This window comes from Bubalus bubalis, chromosome 4 (assembly GCF_019923935.1).
Source record: "Bubalus bubalis isolate 160015118507 breed Murrah chromosome 4, NDDB_SH_1, whole genome shotgun sequence".
NCBI classification, from domain to species: Eukaryota; Metazoa; Chordata; class Mammalia; order Artiodactyla; family Bovidae; genus Bubalus; species Bubalus bubalis.
The window spans coordinates 107247822-107261883 of record NC_059160.1 but is presented as its reverse complement, the minus strand read 5'-3'; the positions used below and the strand labels follow the sequence as shown (position 1 = coordinate 107261883).

Sequence of the window (14062 nt, the reverse complement as noted above, 5' to 3'; positions counted from 1 at the left end):
AGTGGGATGTGGAGTGAAAAGATAGGTCTGTTGTGTCGTGCTCTTAGAGAATTCACCAAATCACACTGTGTCACAGTGAGTTGTTTTAATATGCATGCCTTCCAATGCAGTTTTCAGACAGAGCTGACCACATCTCATGTATCTGTTGAATCCCAAATGTCCAGTACAATGAAACTGAGCCTTATTGAGATTTTTCTGGGTAGTTTAATTTTCGTTACATGTGCTTTTGACCCTTGTGGGACTGACGATGTTAAGAATGAGACAATCTGAGAAACAATGCTATTATTGTCTTTGACAAGAACTACAAAAAAGCAAAAGGCATGAGCTTCTAGAACCTTTAATTATATAAAGTTTGGTGCTATTGTCTTCAATATATACTTGAGTGACTGAGACTTAACACGAAGGTTTGGTTTCATTCTGTGATACTGACAGGTACTCAAAATGAGAGGTAATAGAGCCAGAGTAGTAATGGCATCTTGCACTCTTTCCCATTTTAAAATATTATCTCTTAGGCTCCTTTAAATGGGGAATGTTTACATAGGCTACAAAACTTCGTTTTCCTTGTAGCCTGAAGTAGTCATTCAACATATATTTATAAAATAGGTCTTGTATATGGGCCAAAGCGATGGATATTGATGGCACTATGAATATGGCAGTTTCTGCTCTCCACAAACTCTGTCTACTGGGAAAAATAATTTAATAAATATAAAACCATTGATAAATGTACGGAATGTTTACAGGAGAGAGAATTTGAAATAATCTTTCCATGAAGGTCCACAGTATTTGTATTAGTTATAGAAATATCTGCCTTAAATCACTTGTTTCAGCTGTTTCTCTGTTTGCCTCATTTCTTTTTTTAATATAAATTTATTTATTTTAATTGGAGGCTAATTACTTTACAATATTGTATTGGTTTTGCCATACATCAACATGAATCTGCCACGGGTGTACACATGTTCCCCATCCTGAACCCCCCTCCCATCTCCCTCCCTATACCATCCCTCTGGGTCATCCCAGTGCACCAGCCCCAAGCATTCTGTATCCTGCATCAAACCTGGACTGGTGATTCGTTTCTTATATGATATAATACATGTTTCAATGCCATTCTCCAAAATCTTCCCACCCTCGCCTTCTCCCACAGAGTCCAAAAGACTGTTCTATACATCTGTGTCTCTTTTGCTGTCTCATATACAGGGTTATCGTTACCATCTTTCTAAATTCCATATATATGCGTTAGTATACTGTATTGGTGTTTTTCTTTCTGGCTTACTTCACTCTGTATAATAGGCTCCAGTTTCATCCACCTCATTAGAACTGATTCAAATGTATTCTTTTTAATGGCTGAGTAATACTCCATTGTGTATATGTACCACTGCTTTCTTATCCATTGATCTGCTGATGGACTTCTAGGTTGCTTTCATGTCCTGGCTATTATAAACAATGCTACGATGAACATTGGGGTACACGTGTCTCTTTCAATTCTGGTTTCCTCGGTGTGCATGCCCAGCAGTGGGATTGCTGGGTCATAAGGCAGTTCTATTTCCAGTTTTTTAAGGAATCTCCACACTGTTGTCCATAGTTGCTGTACTAGTTTGCATTCCCACCAACAGTGTAAGAGGGTTCTCTTTTCTCCACACCCTCTCCAGCATTTATTGCTTGTAGACTTTTGGATCACAGCCATTCTGACTGGAGTGAATGGTACCTCATTGTGGTTTTGATTTGCATTTCTCTGATCATGAGTGATGTTGAGCATCTTTTCATGTGTTTGTTAGCCATCTGTATGTCTTCTTTGGAAAAATGTCTGTTTAGTTCTTTGGCCCATTTTTTGATTGGGTCATTTATTTTTCTGGAATTGAGCTGCAGGAGTTGCTTGTATATTTTTGAGATTAATTATTTGTCATTTGTTTCATTTACTATTATTTTCTCCCATTCTGAAGGCTGTCTTTTCACCTTACTTAGAGTTTCCTTTGTTGTGCATAAGCTTTTAAGGTTAATTAGGTCCCATTTGTTTATTTTTGCTTTTCTTTCCAATATTCTGGAAGGTGGGTCAAAAAGGATCCTGCTGTGAAGTATGTTGGAGAGTGTTTTGCCTATGTTCTCCTCTAGGAGTTTTATAGTTTCTGGTTTTACATTTAGATCTTTAATCCATTTTGAGTTTATTTTTAGAATAAAAAGTTAGAAAATGTTCTAGTTTCATTCTTTTACAAGTGGTTGACCAGTTTTCCCCGCACCACTTGTTAAAGAGATTGTCTTTAATCCATTGTATATTCTTGCCTCCTTTGTCAAAGATAAGGTGTCCATATGTGCGTGGATTAATCTCTAGGCTTTCTATTTTGTTCCATTGATCTATATTTCTGTCTTTGTGCCAGTACCATACTGTCTTGATGACTTTGGCTTTGTAGTAGAGCCTGAAATCAGGTAGGTTGATTCCTCCAGTTCCATTCTTCTTTCTCAAGATCGCTTTGGCTATTTGAGATTTTTTGTATTTCCATACAAATTGTGAAATTATTTGTTCTAGCTCTGTGAAGAATACGTTGGTAGCTTTATAGGGATTGCATTGAATCTATAGATTGCTTTGGGTAGTATACTCGTTTTCACTATACTGATTTTCCAATCCATGAACATGGTATATTTCTCCATCTATTAGTGTCCTCTTTGATTTCTTTCACCAGTGCTTTATAGTTTTCTATATATAGGTCTCTAGTTTCTTTAGGTAGATACATTCCTAAGTATTTTATTCTTTTCATTGCAATGGTGAATGGAATTGTTTCCTTAATTTCTCTTTCTATTTTCTCATTATTAGTGTATAGGAATGCAAGGGATTTCTGTGTGTTGATTTTATCTCCTGCAACTTTACCATATTCACTGATTAGCTCTAGTAATTTTCTGGTGGCGTCTTTAGGGTTTTCTATGTATAGGATCATGTCATCTGCAAACAGTGAGCGTTTTACTTCTTCTTTTCCAATTTGGATTCCTTGTATTTCTTTTTCTGCTCTGATTGCTGTGGCCAAAACTTCCAAAACTATTTTAAATAGTAGTGGTGAAAGTGGGCACCCTTGTCTTGTTCCTGACTTTAGGGGAAATGCTTTCAATTTTTCATCATTGAGGATAATGCTTGCTGTGGGTTTGTCATATATAGCTTTTATTATGTTGAGGTATGTTCCTTCTATTCCTGCTTTCTGGAGAGTTTTTACCATAAATGGATGTTGAATTTTGTCAAAGGCTTTCTTTGTATCTATTGAGATAATCATATGGCTTTTATTTTTCAATTTGTTAATGTGGTGTATTATGTTGATTGATTTGCAGATATTGAAGAATCCTTGCATCCCTGGGATAAAGCCCACTTGGTCGTGGTGTATGATCTTTTTAATGTGTTGTTGGATTCTGATTGCTAGAATTTTGTTAAGGATTTTTGCATCTATGTTCATCAGTGATATTGGCCTGTAGTTTTCTTTTTTTGTGGGATCTTTGTCAGGTTTTGGTATTAGGGTGAGTGGCCTCATAGAATGAGTTTGGAAGTTTACCTTCCTCTGCCATTTTCTGGAAGAGTTTGAGTAGGACAGGTGTTGCTGCTGTTGCTGCTAAGTCGCTTCAGTCATGTCCGACTGTGTGCGACCCCATAGACGGCAGCCTACCAGGCTCCCCCGTCCCTGGGATTCTCCAGGCAAGAACACTGGAGTGGGTTGCCATTTCCTTCTCCAATGCAGGAAAGTGAAAAGTGAAAGTGAAGTCGCTCAGTCATGTCCGACTGTAGCGACCCCATGGACCGCAGCCTACCAGGGCTCCTGCACCCATGGGATCTTCCAGGCAAAAGTACTGGAGTGGGGTGCCATTGCCTTGTCCGAGGATAGGTGTTAGCTCTGCTCTAAATTTTTGGTACAATTAAGCTGTGAAGCCATCTGGAACCGGGCTTTTGTTTGCTGGAAGATTTCTGATTACAGTTTCAATTTTTGTGCTTGTGAGGGGTTTGTTAAGATTTTCTATTTCTTCCTGGTTCAATTTTGGAAAGTTGTACTTTTCTAAGAATTTGACCATTTCTTCCAAGTTGTCCATTTTATTGGCATATAATTGCTGAGAGTAGTCTCTTATGATCCTTTGTATTTCTGCATTGTCTGTTGTGATCTCTCCTTTTTCATTTCTAATTTTATTGATTTGATTTTTCTCCCTTTGTTTCTTTTTTATTTTATTTTTAAATTTTACATAATTGTATTAGTTTTGCTGAATATCAAAATGAATCCGCCACAGGTATACATGTGTTCCCCATCCAGAACCCTCCTCCCTCCTCCCTCCCCATACCATCCCTCTGGGTCGTCCCAGTGCACCAGCCCCAAGCATCCAGTATCGTGCATCGAACCTGGATTGGCATCTCATTTCATACATGATATTTTACATGTTTCAATGCCATTCTCCAAAATCTTCCCACCCTCTCCCTCTCCCACAGAGTCCATAAGACTGTTCTATACATCAGTGTCTCTTTTGCTGTCTTGTACACAGGGTTATTGTTACCATCTTTCTAAATTCCATATATATGCGTGAGTATACTGTATTGGTGTTTTTCTTTCTGGCTTACTTCACTCTGTATAATAGGCTCCAGTTTCATCCACCTCATTAGAACTGATTCAAATGTATTCTTTTTAATGGCTGAGTAATACTCCATTGTGTATATGTACCTCAGCTTTCTTATCCATTCATCTGCTGATGGACATCTAGGTTGCTTCCATGTCCTGGCTATTATAAACAGTGCTGCGATGAACATTGGGGTACACGTGTCTCTTTCCCTTCTGGTTTCCTCAGTGTGTATGCCCAACAGTGGGATTGCTGGATCATAAGGCAGGTCTATTTCCAGTTTTTTAAGGAATCTCCACACTGTTGTCCATAGTGGCTGTACTAGTTTGCATTCCCACCAACAGTGTAAGAGGGTTCCCTTTTCTCCACACCCTCTCCAGCATTTATTACTTGTAGACTTTTGGATCGCAGCCATTCTGACTGGTGTGAAATGGTACCTCATAGTGGTTTTGATTTGCATTTCTCTGATAATGAGTGATGTTGAGCATCTTTTCATGTGTTTGTTAGCCATCTGTATGTCTTCTTTGGAGAAGTGTCTATTTAGTTCTTTGGCCCATTTTTTGATTGGGTCATTTCTTTTTGTGGAGTTGAGCTGTAGGAGTTGCTTGTATATTCTCGAGATTAGTTGTTTGTCAGTTGCTTCATTTGCTATTATCTTCTCCCATTCTGAAGGCTGTCTTTTCACCTTGCTAATAGTTTCCTTTGATGTGCAGAAGCTTTTAAGGTTAATTAGGTCCCATTTGTTTATTTTTGCTTTTCTTTCCAATATTCTGGGGGGTGGGTCATAGAAGATCCTGCTGTGATGTATGTCAGAGAGTGTTTTGCCTATGTTTTCCTCTAGGAGTTTTATAGTTTCTGGTCTTACATTGAGATCTTTAATCCATTTTGAGTTTATTTTTGTGTATGGTGTTAGAAAATGTTCTAGTTTCATTCTTTTACAAGTGGTTGACCAGTTTTCCCAGCACCACTTGTTAAAGAGATTGTCTTTAATCCATTGTATATTCTTGCCTCCTTTGTCAAAGATAAGGTGTCCATATGTGCGTGGATTTATCTCTGGGCTTTCTATTTTGTTCATTGATCTATATTTCTGTCTTTGTGCCAGCACCATACTGTCTTAATAACTGTGGCTTTGTAGTAGAGCCTGAAGTCAGGTAGGTTGATTCCTCCAGTTCCATTCTTCTTTCTCAAGATCGCTTTGGCTATTCGAGGTTTTTTGTATTTCCATACAAATTGTGAAATTATTTGTTCTAGCTCTGTGAAGAATATGTTGGTAGCTTGATAGGGATTGCATTGAATCTATAAATTGCTTTGGGTAGTATACTCATTTTCACTATATTGATTCTTCCAATCCATGAACATATTTCTCCGTCTATTAGTGTCCTCTTTGATTTCTTTCACCAGTGTTTTATAGTTTTCTATATATAGGTCTTTAGTTTCTTTAGGTAGATATATTCCTAAGTATTTTATTCTTTCCGTTGCAATGGTGAATGGAATTGTTTCCTTAATTTCTCTTTCTGTTTTCTCATTATTAGTGTATAGGAATGCAAGGGATTTCTGTGTGTTGATTTTATATCCTGCAACTTTACTATAGTCATTGATTAGGTCTAGTAATTTTCTGGTGGAGTCTTTAGGGTTTTCTATGTAGAGGATCATGTCATCTGCAAACAGTGAGAGCTTTACTTCTTCTTTTCCAATTTGGATTCCTTGTATTTCTTTTTCTGCTCTGATTGCTGTGGCCAAAACTTCCAAAACTATGTTGAATAGTAATGGTGAAAGTGGGCACCCTTGTCTTGTTCCTGACTTTAGAGGAAATGCTTTCAATTTTTCACCATTGAGGATAATGTTTGCTGCGGGTTTGTCATATATAGCTTTTATTATGTTGAGGTATGTTCCTTCTATTCCTGCTTTCTGGAGAGTTTTTATCATAAATGGATGTTGAAGTTTGTCAAAGGCTTTCTCTGCATCTATTGAGATAATCATATGGTTTTTATTTTTCAATTTGTTAATGTGGTGTGTTACCTTGATTGATTTGTGGATATTGAAGCATCCTTGCATCCCTGGGATAAAGCCCACTTGGTCATGGTGTATGATCTTTTTAATGTGTTGTTGGATTCTGATTGCTAGAATTTTGTTAAGGATTTTTGCATCTATGTTCATCAGTGATATTGGCCTGTAGTTTTCTTTTTTTGTGGGATCTTTGTCAGGTTTTGGTATTAGGGTGATGGTGGCCTCATAGAATGAGTTTGGAAGTTTACCATCCTCTGCAATTTTCTGGAAGAGTTTGAGCAGGATAGGTGTTAGCTCTTCTCTAAATTTTTGGTAGAATTCAGCTGTGAAGCCGTCTGGACCTGGGCTTTTGTTTGCTGGAAGATTTTTGATTACAGTTTCAATTTCCGTGCTTGTGATGGGTCTGTTAAGATTTTCTATTTCTTCCTGGTCGAGTTTTGGAAAGTTGTACTTTTCTAAGAATTTGTCCATTTCTTCCACGTTGTCCATTTTATTGGCATGTAATTGTTGATAGTAGTCTCTTATGATCCTTTGTATTTCTGTGTTGTCTGTTGTGATCTCTCCATTTTCATTTCTAATTTTATTGATTTGATTTTTCTCCCTTTGTTTCTTGATGAGTCTGGCTAATGGTTTGTCAATTTTATTTATTCTTTCAAAGAATCAGCTTTTGGTTTTGTTGATTTTTTGCTATGGTCTCTTTTGTTTCTTTTGCATTTATTTCTGCTCTAAGTTTTAAGATTTCTTTCCTTCTACTAACCCTGGGGTTCTTCATTTCTTCCTTTTCTAGTTGCTTTAGGTGTAGAGTTAGGTTATTTATTTGACTTTTTTCTTGTTTCTTGAGGTATGCCTGTATTTCTATGAACCTTCCCCTTAGAACTGCTTTTAAGCAGAGACATTACTTTGCCTACAAAGGTCCATCTAGTCAAGGCTATGGTTTTTCCTGTGGTCATGTATGGATGTTAGAGTTGGACTGTGAAGAAAGCTGAGCACTGAAGAATTGATGCTTTTGAACTGTGGTGTTGGAGAAGACTCTTGAGAGTCCCTTGGACTGTAAGTAGATCCAACCAGTCCATTCTGAAGGAGATCAGCTCTGGGATTTCTTTGGAAGGAATGATGCTAAAGCTGGAACTCCAGTACTTTGGCCACCTCATGCAAAGTGTTGACTCATTGGAAAAGACTGTGATGCTGGGAGGGATGGGGGGCAGGAGGAGAAGGGGACGACAGAGGATGAGATGGCTGGATGGCATCACTGACTCGATGGACGTGAGTCTGAGTGAACTCCGGGAGTTGGTGATGGATAGGGAGACCTGGCATGCTGCAATTCATGGGGTCTCAAAGAGTCGGACACAACTGAGCGACTGAACTGAACTGAACTGGACAGATTTTGGACTGTTGTGTTTTCATTTTCATTCGTTTCTATGCATATTTTGATTTCTTTTTTGATTTCTTCAATGATTTGTTGGTTATTCAGGAGCGTGTTTTTCAGCCTCCATATGTTTGAATTTTTAATAGTTTTTTGCCTGTAATTGAGATCTAATCTTACTGCATTGTGGTCAGAAGAGATGCTTGAATGATTTCAATTTTTTTGAATTTACCAAGGCTAGATTCATGGCCCATGATGTGATCTGTCCTGGAGAAGGTTCCGTGTGCACTTGAGGAAATGGTGAAATTCATTGTTTTGGGGTGAAAAGTCCTATAGATATCAATTAGGTCTAACTGGTCTATTGCATCATTTAAAGTTTGTGTTTCCTTGTTAATTTTCTGTTTAGTTGATCTATCCATAGGTGTGAGTGGGGTGTTAAAGTCTCCCATTATTAATGTGTTATTGTTAATTTCCCCTTTCATACTTGTTAACATTTCTCTTACATACTGTGGTGCTCCTATGTTGGGGGCATATATATTTATAATTGTTATATCTTCTTCTTGGATTGATCCTTTGATCATTATGTAGTATCCTTCTTTGTCTCTTTTCACAGCCTTTGTTTTAAAGTCTATTTTATCTGATATGAGTATTGCTACTCCTGCTTTCTTTTGGTCTCTATTTGCATGGATATCTTTTTCCAGCCCTTCACTTTCAGTCTGTATGTGTCCCCTGTTTTGAGGTGGGTCTCTTGTAGACAACATATATAGGGGTCTTGTTTTTGTATCCATTCAGCCAGTCTTTGGCTTTTGGTTGGGGCATTCAACCCATTTACATTTTAGGTAATTACTGATAAGTATGATTCCGTTGCTATTTACTTTATTGTTTTGGGTTCGAGTTTATACACCCTTTTTGTGTTTCCTGTCTAGCGAAGATCCCTTAGCATTTGTTGGAGAGCTGGTTTGGTGATGCTGAATTCTCTCAGCTTTTGCTTGTCTGTAAAGCTTTTGATTTCTCCTTCATACTTGAATGAGATCCTTGCTGGGTACAGTAATATGGGCTGTAGGTTTTCTTTCATCACTTTAAGTATGTCCTGCCATTCTCTTTGGGCCTGAAGAGTTTCTATTGAAAGATCAGCTTTTATCCTTATGGGAATCCCCTTGTATGTTACTTGTTGATTTTTTCTTGCTGCTTTTAATATTTGTTCTTTGTGTTTGTTCTTTGTTAATTTGATTAATATGTGTCTTGGGGTGTTTTGCCTTGGGTTTATCCTGTTTGGGACTCTCTGGATTTCTTGGACTTGGGTGATTATTTCCTTCTCCATTTTAGGGAAGTTTTCAACTATTATCTCCTCAAGTATTTTCTCATGGTCTTTCTTTTTGTCTTCTTCTTCTGGGACTCCTATGATTCGAATGTTGGGGCATTTAATATTGTCCTGGAGGTCTCTGAGATTGTCCTCATTTCTTTTAATTCGTTTTTCTTTTTTCCTCTCTGATTCATTTATTTCTACCATTCTATCCTCTAATTCACTAATCCTATCTTCTGCCTCCATTATTCTACTAATTGTTCCCTCCAGAGTGTTTTTGATCTCATTTATTGCATTATTCATTATATACTGACTCTTTTTTATTTCTTCTAGCCCCTTGTTAAACCTTTCTTGCATCTTCTCAGTCCTTGTCTCCAGGCTATTTATCTGATTCCATTTTGATTTCAAGATTTTGGATCATTTTCACTATCATTATTTGGAATTCTTTATCAGGTAGATTCCCTATCTCTTCCTCTTTTGTTTCGTTTGGTGGACATTTATCCTGTTCCTTTACCTGCTGGGTATTTCTCTGTCTCTTCATCCTGTTTATATTGCTGTGTTTGGGGTGGCCTTTTTGTATTCTGGCAGTTTGTGGAGTTCTCTTTATTGTGGAGTTTCCTCGCTATGGGTGGGGTTGTGTGGGTAGCTTGTCAGGGTTTCCTGGTTAGGGAAGCTTGTTTCAGTGTTCTGGTGGGTGGAGCTGGATTTTTTCTCTCTTGAGGGCAATGAAGTGTCCGGTATGAGTTATGAGATGTCAATGGGTTTGGAGTGACTTTGGGCAGCCTGTATACTGAAGCTCAGGCCTGTGTTCCTGTGTTGCTGGAGAATTTGCATAGTATGTCTTGCTCTGGAACTTGTTGGCCCTTGGGTGGTGCTTGGTTTCAGTGTAGGTATGGAGGCGTTTGATGAGCTCCTGTCAATTAATGTTCCCTGAGTCAGGAGTTCTCTGGTGTTCTCAGGATTTGGACTTAAGCCTCCTGCGTCTGGTTTTCAGTCTTATTTTTACAGTAGCCTCAAGACTTCTCCATCTATACAGCACCGTTGATAAAACATCTTTCAAAGACAATGGGCTGCTTTTCTGGGTGCCTGATGTCCTCTGCCGGCATTCAGAAGTTGTTTTGTGGAATTTACTCAGCATTTAAATGTTCTTTTGATGACTTTGTGGGGGAGAAAGTGATCTCCCCTTCCTATTCCTCTGCCATCTTAGGACCACCTCCTTGCTCATTTCTTGCATTAAATAAATTTCTAAAGAGCATGTAACTGAATGAGATTGTTTCCTTCAAATCTCAACTCACATATCTTTTTCTAGTAAGCTTTCCGCCACTTCCCCCTCCACAATTCCTCATGTTCCCAGAGCGCCTGGCTTTATCTCCATTTGCTTCTCTAGGCTATAAATCTTTATTTTATTGAGCTAAAATTGACATATAACATTATATTAATTTCAGGTGTACAACATAAGGATTTGATATTTGTATAAATTTCAAAATGATCACCACAGTAAGTTTAGTGAACATCTGTCATCATCCATAGTCATAATTTTTTCTTGTGTTGAAAACATTTAAGATTTTTTTCTCTTAGCAATTTTCAAATATGCAATATAGCATAACTAACTACCATGATGATACTGCATATCACATCCCTATGACTTATTTATCTTATAAGTAGAGGTTTGTACTCCCTTTCATCAATTTTGTCTGTCCTCTAATCCCTGCTCTTGGACCACCAATCTATTCTCTGTATCAATGAGTTTAGTGTTTTTGTTATTTCCCTCCACATGTAAATAAGATCATGTATTGTCTGTCTTTGTCTGACTTAATTTCACTTAGCATAATACCCTCTAGATCCATCCATTTTGTTTCAAATTACAAGATTTTATTATTTTTTTGTCACTGAGTAATGTTCCTCTGTGTGTGTGTGTGTGTGTGTGTGTATGAATATTTGTGTGTATTTTCTTTATCCATTCAACTATTGGTAGACATACTTAGGTTGCTTCAATATCTTGGCTATCAAAAATAATTGTGAAATAAACATCAGTGTGCATATATCTTGTCTAATTAGTGTTTTGGTTTTCTTTGAATGAATTCCCAACAGTGGAATTGGTTGATCATACAGTCGTTCTATTTTTTAATTTTTTGAGAAACGTCTACATAGTTTTTGATAGTGGCTGCACCAATTTAAATTCCCACCACCAGTACACAAGGGTTCTCTTTTCTCTACATCCTCACCAACTCTTATTTATTGACTATTTTATAGTAGCTTTTCTAGTAGGGGTGAAGTGAGGTGACATATCATTATGGTTTTGATTGGCATTTCCCTGGTAATTAGTGATGCTGAACATCTTTTCATGTACCTATTGACCATCTGTATGTCTTCTTTGGAAAAAGGTCTATTCAGATCCTCTGCTGCTTTCCCCCCGCCCCCCCCCCCCCCCCCCACACACACACACTATAAAGGCTTTCTTTTTATTATGTGTAACATAGGCAGAGTGATTTAAGTAGATAAATTTTTAAGGAATTTCCACACATCCTGATTCTTTGCACTGCCAATCACCTTAGCTTCTCCAAAGTCATAATCTTCAAGATAGCCCTTTCAAAAAGAAATTCTGCTCAACCCACAGCTGTTATGTGTATCTGCCCACAATTGTGTTAGTTGGGCCTCTTTGATCTTCAATGAAATGCACTTAAAAATTTCCCACCTGTAAATTTGGAGATCCAATTTCCTCAAGCAGTTTACTAGAAGATCATGTTTAGGGCCAGAAAATGGATCTGCCTAATTCATAATGGCACCCTCTAAAAATGTATTAAGTTCAAATCATATTCATTCTTAAGTTATCACACGCTGGAACTTGACAGAGATCATTGTGATATGCCAGTACCCAAGATTAAAAAAAAAAAGGTTGTTAGGTTTTTCCTAGTTTAATTGGCAGCTCTCTCTTAAAGTTGTTTCCCACAGATCTAACAGGTAGTTATATGAGTAAAGGAAACTACATAGTTACTCTCTGAGGCATTTCCAACAATGTAGGTTTTACAGAAAAAGCCCATAGGGGTAGACCTCAACCTTCTTCCTCTTTTTTACTCAGATGGTTTTACACTGTCTGTAGTTATATGAGTTCTTTATGTATTTGGGGTATTCAGTTCAGTTCAGTCACTCAGTCATGTCCAGCTCTTTGCGACCCCATGAATTTCAGCACGTGAGGCCACCCTGTCCATCATCATCTCCCGGAGTTCACTCAAACTCATGTCCATCGAGTTGGTGATGCCATCCAGCCATCTCATCCCCTGTCGTCCCCTTCTCCTCCTGCCCTGAATCCCTCCCAGCATCAGAGTCTTTTCCAATTAGTCAACTCTTTGCATGAGGTGGCCAAAGTACTGGAGTTTCAGCTTCAGCATCATTCCTTCCAAAGAACACCCATGACTGATCTCCTTTAGAATGGACTGGTTGGATCTCCTTGCAGTCCAAGGGACTCGCAAGAGTCTTCTCCAACACCACAGTTCAAAAGCATCAATTCTTCAGCGCTCAGCCTTCTTCACAGTCCAACTCTCACATCCACACATGACCACTGGAAAAACCATAGCCTTGTCTAGATGGACCTTTGTTGGCAAAGTAATGTCTCTGCTTTTGAATATGCTATCTAGGTTGGTCATAACTTTCCTTCCAAGGAGTAAGCGTTTTTTAATTTCATGGCTGCAGTGACCATCTGCAGTGATTTTGGAGCCCCTAAAAATAAAGTCTGACACTGTTTCCACATCTATTTCCCATGAAGTGATGGGACCAGATGCCATGATCTTCGTTTTCTGAATGTTTAGCTTTAAGCCAACTTTTTCGCTCTCCTCTTTCACTTTCAGCAAGAAGCTTTTTAGTTCCTCTTCACTTTTTGCCATAAGGGTGGTGTCATCTGCATATCTGAGGTTCTTGATATTTCTCCTGGCAATCTTGATTCCAGCTTGTGCTTCTTCCAGCCCAGCGTTTCTCGTGATGTACTCTGCATATAAGTTAAATCAGCAGAGTGACAATATCCAGCCTTGACGTACTCCTTTTCCTGTTTGGAACCAGTCTGTTGTTCCATGGCCAGTTCTAACCCTTGCTTCCTGACCTGCATATAGGTTTCTCAAGAGGCAGATCAGGTGGTCTGTATTCCCATCTCTTTCAGAATTTTCCACAGTTTATTGTGATCCACACAGTCACAGGCTTTGGCATAGTCAATAAAGCAGAAATAGTTGTTTTTCTGGAACTCTTGTGCTTTTTCGATGATCCAGCGGATGTTGGCAGTTTGATCTCTGTTTCCGCTGCCTTTTCTAAAACCAGCTTTAATATCTGGAAGTTCACAGTTCACATATTGCTGAAGCCTGGCTTGGAGAATTTTGAGCATCCCTTTACTAGCGTGTGAGATGAGTGCAATTGTGCGGTAGCTTGAGCATTCCTTGGCATTGGCTTTCTTTGGGATTGGAATGACAACTGACCTTTTCCAGTCCCGTGGCCACTGCTGAGTTTTCCAAATTTGCTGGCATATTGAGTGCTGCACTTTCACAACATCATCTTTCAGGATTTGAAATAGTGCAACTGAAATTCCATCATCTCCTCTAGCTTTGTTCATAGTGATACTTTCTAAGGCCCATTTGACTTCACGTTCTAAGATGTCTGGCTTAGGTGAGTGATCACACCATCGAGATTATCTTGGTCATGAAGATGTTTTCTCTACAGTTCTTCTGTGTATTTTTGCCACCTCTTCTTGATATTTTATGCTTCTGTTAGGTCCATACCATGTCTGTCCTTTATCGAGCCCATCTCTGCATGATATATTCCCTTGGTATTTCTAATTTTCT

At 38.4% G+C, this 14062-nt stretch overlaps 1 long non-coding RNA gene and 1 other non-coding gene across 2 annotated transcripts in view; one reads left to right on the top strand and one right to left on the bottom strand.

The window, feature by feature from the left end:
• Positions 1-14062, top strand: part of LOC112584643 — a 489459-nt gene that overhangs the window by 57486 nt on the left and 417911 nt on the right. The gene's annotated exons all lie outside the window — the stretch shown is intronic.
• LOC112584817 lies at positions 12166-12296 on the bottom strand. Its single transcript, XR_003109215.2, has one exon. It is a non-coding gene; the product is annotated as a small nucleolar RNA SNORA18 (small nucleolar RNA).